The following is a 6,150-nucleotide window of genomic DNA, read 5'->3' on the forward strand; positions in this document are numbered from 1 at the left end:
CGAAAACGCTGCACTTGATATCTCTCTATCCCTAGAAGTGCCGAACCTTAAGTGTGTGACCCTACGGGTTTGCGATTATGCGGACATGAATATGTCCATAGCCAATGGTTAATAGATCCATATTAACCCCTTATATTCAAGGATGATCTTATCGAGTGAACCACTTATGTCATTCATATATAATTTCCATGTCATGCGATATTTTAGTTACCCGAAATTTGATTGTTGGTACTTTCATACCTTCTTCTTATCTCGTTACCGGTAAGTACTCTTTTCTTGTCGTAATAGCACACCCTCATGTGAACTAGTCACGGGCTTGCAAGCGATTGAGTGCGTATTACCGGGATGTCCCAGAGAACATGTTTCCGTTACTTGGATGGACAAATCCCACTCTTGATAACTGATACGTCCCCGACGTATCCATAATTTCTGTCGTTCCATGCTTGTTTTATGACAATACTTACATGTTTTGCTTGCACTTTATGATGTTTTCATGCATTTTCCGGAACTAACCTATTAACAAGATGCCGCAGTGCCAGTTCCTGTTTTCTGCTGTTTTTGGTTCGAGAAAGGCTGTTCGGGCAATATTCTCGGAATTCGACGAAACGAAGACCAAACCTCCTATTTTTCCCGGAAGCGTCCAGAACACCGAAGAAGAGTCGGAGAGGGGCCAGAGGGCCACCACACCATAGGGCGGCGCGGCCTGGCCTGGGCCCGCGCCGGCCTGTGGTGTGGCGCCCCCAGGTGCCCCCATGCGCCGCCTCTTCGCCTATTTAACACCTTTCGACCTAAAAACACCGGAACTCTGGACGAAACTCCAGAAAGACTCCAGGGGCGCCGCCACCATCGCGAAACTCCAATTCGGGGGACAGAAGTCTCTATCCCGGCACCCTGCCGGGACGGGGAAGTGCCCCCGGAAGCCATCTCCATCAACGCTATCGCCTCCATCATGCTCCGTGAGTAGTTCCCCCATGGACTACGGGTTCTAGCTGTAGCTAGTTGGTATTCTCTCCCCCATGTACTTCAATACAATGATCTCATGAGCTTCCTTACATGATTGAGATTCATCTGATGTAATCGGTGTTGTGTTTGTCGGGATCCGATGGATTGTTACATTATGATTGTCTATCTACAAAGTTTATGAAGTTATTGTTGCTGCAATCTTGTTATGCTTAATGCTTGTCACTAGGGTCCGAGTGCCATGATCTTAGATTTGAGCTCTATACTTATTGCTTAGATTGTATCTACAAGTTGTATGCACATGTCATTGTCCGGAACCAAAGGCCCCGAAGTGACGAAATCGGGACAACCGGAGGGATGGCGGTGATGTGAGGGACACATGTTTTCACGGAGTGTTAATGCTTTGCTCCGGTACTCTATTAAAAGGAGTACCTTAATATCCAGATAGTTTCCCTTGAGGCCCGGCTGCCACCGGCTGGTAGGACAAAAGATGTTGTGCAAGTTTCTCATTGCGAGCACGTACGACTATAATTGGAAAACATGCCTACATGATTAATGATCTTGATATTCTGTCTTAATGCTATTTCAATCCTATCAATTGCCCGATCGTAATTTGTTCACCCAACACTTGTTATTGGAGAGTTACCACTAGTGTAGATAGCTGGGAACCCCGGTCCATCTTTCATCATCATATACTTGTTCTACATGTCAAGCTGTTTTACGGTGCCATTGCTCTCATATTACTATTACTGCTCTGCTGTATTCTTGTTACTATTGCTCTCATATCACTGCTACTTTCACATCACCCCTGTTGCTAGTGCTTTTCCATGTGCAGCTGAATTGACAACTCAGTTGTTAAGGCTTATAAGTATTCTTTACCTCCCCTTGTGTCGAATCAATAAATTTGGGTTTTACTTCCCTCGAAGACTGTTGCGATCCCCTATACTTGTGGTCATCAAGACTATTTTCTAGCGCCGTTGCCGGGGAGGCATAGCTCTACTCATAAGTTCACCTGGGGAGTACACTCTACATCTCTCTCTGTTTTATTTTATTTTGTTTTGCTTAGTTTACTTTTGTCTAGTTTATTCGTGCTTAGTTTATTTCTGTCTAGTATTAGTTTGCTTAGTTTACTTTTGTCTATTTCAGTTTTGTTTTATTTTCCTCATATACCCAAAAATCCATAAAAATTTGAAAAACCTAAAAATTAAAAACTGCTGTTATGGGAGAACCTACAACCTATTTGGAGCTTATAGAATGTTATAATAATTATAGAGAATCAAGAACTGGTAAAATAATGAGTGCTATGATAGAAAAACTGAATACAATTGCTGAAATCTTGCTTGAACGCCATGATATAAACTGTTGCTCTCAACAGGATACTAAACATCTTAAATTTCAATGTGGCTTTAGTGAGGAATTTTTAATTAAGAGCTATAATCGGAATTGCTATATTCATTATGGGTTCGAAGAGGTAGAACAATTTGTCTTATTTATGGGAGCCTCCGAGATAGAATCCTTCATGGTTGAGAATTATGAAACTTGTGTTGTTTGTAAGGGCCTTAAAGATTATGTCTCTACTATCCTTAATTCTTGCATAGAATGCTACAGTAGGAATCCTTATATCCTTGATTATAAAGAGAGACACATTAATGCACAAGAATGCACTCACAATTTGCAGGAACCGATGGAAAAAGAAATTAATGAACCTGAAAGCTCATTGGATGAAAAAGAGGAGGAAATTGATGAACCTGAAAGCTCATTGGATGAAAAAGAAGAGGAGAGCGATGAACAAAAGGAGGAAGAATGGATTAGCTACCCATGCCAACCTTCTAATGAGAGTAACTCTTTATCTCTTACAATATTTGATTGTCCTCCATGCTTACCGGGAGAGGTTGAATGTTATGTTCCTGTGGATTCTCTTGAAATAGTACCTATGAGTAATACTTGTGAGAATGATTATGCTACTGTTCTATATGATAATCCATGCTACTTTGATAAATCTTATGATAATGCTTTGTTTGTACCTGATGTCGAAATGCATGGTACTAAAGAATTTTGTTTGGCAAATGTCTACGATAAAGCTCTAGATGATGGTCCTATGTTACTTGATAATATTAATTGTACTACTAATGAAAATGGGATTGGAGAGTTCTTGAATTATTCTATGAGTCCCATATCTATTGAGATTGATCAACTACCTTGTTATATTATTAATAAAAGTAAGTTTGAAAGTTTTAATTCCACTATTCTTGAACTTGATAAAAAATTATGTGTTTGGAAATCATGAAAAGTATTCTGCATGTGATAGCTATATTGTTGAGTTTGTTCATGAAGCTACTGAAAATTATTATGAGAGAGGAGAATATGGTTGTAGAAATTTTCATGGTACTAATACACCTCTCTATATGCTGAAATTTTTGAAGTTATCCTTGTTTTATCCTCTTATGCTTGTCACTTTGTTCTTCATGAATTTATTTGTGTACAAGATTCCTTTGCATAGGAAGCATGTTAGACTTAAATGTGTTTTGGAATTGCCTCTTGATGCTCTCTTTTGCTTCAAATACTACTTTTTGCGAGTGCATCATTAAAACTGCTGAGCCCATCTTAATGGCTATAAAGAAAGCAACTTCTTGGGAGATAATCCATGTGTTATTTTGCTACAGTACTTTGTTTTATATTTGTGTCTTGGAAGTTGTTTACTACTGTAGCAACCTCTCCTTATCTTAGTTTTGTGTTTTGTTGTGCCAAGTGAAGCCTCTAATCGAAGGTTGATACTAGATTTGGATTTCTGCGCAGAAACAGATTTCTATCTGTCACGAATCTGGGCTGTTTTCTCTGTAGGTAACTCAGAAAAATATTCCAATTTACGTGCGTGTTCCTCAGATATGTACGCAACTTTCATTAGTTTTGAGTTTTCTGATTTGAGCAACGGAAGTATTTTATTAAAATTCGTCTTTACTGACTGTTCTGTTTTGGCAGATTCTGTCTCTGTTTTTTGCATTGTCTCTTGTGGACTTTAAGCGAGCTTTTCTAGACGTAGAGGGCTGTAGCTAATGTTTTATTGAGTTCTTGCAATGTGCCACTACAGGACCAAGGTGGATTCAAATTTTTTGAGTACTAACCCCTCTAATGAAGTTTGTGAGAAGTTTGGTGTGAAGGAAGTTTTCAAGGGTCAAGAGAGGAGGATCATATATGATCAAGAAGAGTGAAAAGTCTAAGCTTGGGGATGCCCCCGTGGTTCATCCCTGCATATTTCAAGAAGACTCAAGCGTCTAAGCTTGGGGATGCCCAAGGCATCCCCTTCTTCATCAATTTATCAGGTTCCTCCCCTGAAACTATATTTTTATTCGGTCACATCATATGTGTTTTACTTGGAGCGTCTGTGTGCTTTTATTTTTGTTTTTGTTTGAATAAATTCGGATCCTAGCAATCCTTGATTGGGAGAGAGACACGCTCTGCTTTTTCATATGAACACTCGTGTTCTTCATTTTACTTTTAATGTTCAATGATAAAAGTTGGAAGCTATTGCACTTATTTATATTTGGTTGGAAACAGAAAATGCCTCATCATGTCTTGAATAATTTGACACTTGGCAATTGTTTTGAGCTCTCAAGTAGATCATGATTAATTTTTTTCATGTAGTCTAAGCCTATTAGTGAAGAACCACTGTAGAGCTTGTTGAAATTGGTTTGCATAATTGATCTCTCTTAAGGTCTAGATATTTTCTGGTAAAAGTGTTTGAGCAACAAGGAAGACAGTATAGAGTATTATAATGCTTGCAATATGTTCTTATGTAAGTTTTGCTGTACTGGTTCATACTTGTGTTTGCTTCAAATAGCCTTGCTAGCCTAAGCCTTGTATCGAGAGGGATTACTTCTCATGCATCCAAAATACTTGAGCCAACCACTATGCCATTTGTGTCCACCATACCTACCTACTATGTGGTATTTCCTGCCATTCCAAAGTAAATTGCTTGAGTGCCACCTTTAAACAATTCAAAATTCATTACCTCTGATTTGTGTCAATGTTTTATAGCTCATGAGGAAGTATGTGGTGTTTATCTTTCAATCTTGTTGGCAACTTTCACCAATGGACTAGTGGCTTCATCCGCTTATCCAATAATTTTGCAAAAAGAGTTAGCAATGGGATTCCCAGTCCCAAATTAATTAACAAAAATAGACACTCCTCCATGGTATGTGATTGTTGGACGGCACCCGAAGGATTCGGTTAGCCATGGCTTGTGTAAGCAAAGGTTGGGGGGAGTGTCATCATCATAATAAAACTAAACTAAAAAATGCACTCCTTCATGGTATGTGATTATTGGCAGGCACCCGAGGATTCGGTTAGCCATGGTTTGTGTAAGAAAGGTTGGAAGGAGTGCCACCCAAAAATAAAAATAATTCATGGGATCCGCTCTTGAAGGTTTGTCTAGCAAGGGGGTTAGAGTGCCCACTACCATTCGTTGACAACAACAAACACCTCTCAAAACTTTACTTTTATGCTCTCTTTATGTTTTCAAAACCAAAGCTCTAGCACAAATATAGCAATCGATGCTTTCCTCTTTGAAGGGACATTCTTTTACTTTATGTTGAGTCAGTTTACCTACTTCCTTACATCTTAGAAGCAAACACTTGTGTCAACTGTGCATTGATTCTTACATACTTGCATATTTGCATTCATCATATTACTTTGCGTTGACAATTACCCATGAGATATGCATGTTACAAGTTGAAAGCGACCGCTGAAACTTATATCTTCTTTTGTGTTGCTTCGATGCCTTTACTTTGAATCTATTGCTTTATGAGTTAACTCTTGTGCAAGACTTTTGATACTTGTCTTGAAAATACTCTTCATGAAAAGTTTTGCTATATGTTATCTATTTGTTAGCAACTATAGATCATTGCCTTGAGTCACTTCATTCATTTCATATGCTTTGTAATAGTATGATCAAGGTTATGTAAGTAGCATGTCACTACAGAAATTATTCTTTTTATCGTTTACCTGCTCGAGACGAGCAGGAACTAAGCTTGGGGATGCTGATACGTCCCCGACGTATCCATAATTTCTGTCGTTCCATGCTTGTTTTATGACAATACTTACATGTTTTGCTTGCACTTTATGATGTTTTCATGCATTTTCCGGAACTAACCTATTAACAAGATGCCACGGTGTCGGTTCATGTTTCTGCTC

This window comes from Lolium rigidum, chromosome 2 (assembly GCF_022539505.1).
Source record: "Lolium rigidum isolate FL_2022 chromosome 2, APGP_CSIRO_Lrig_0.1, whole genome shotgun sequence".
NCBI lineage: Eukaryota > Viridiplantae > Streptophyta > Magnoliopsida > Poales > Poaceae > Lolium > Lolium rigidum.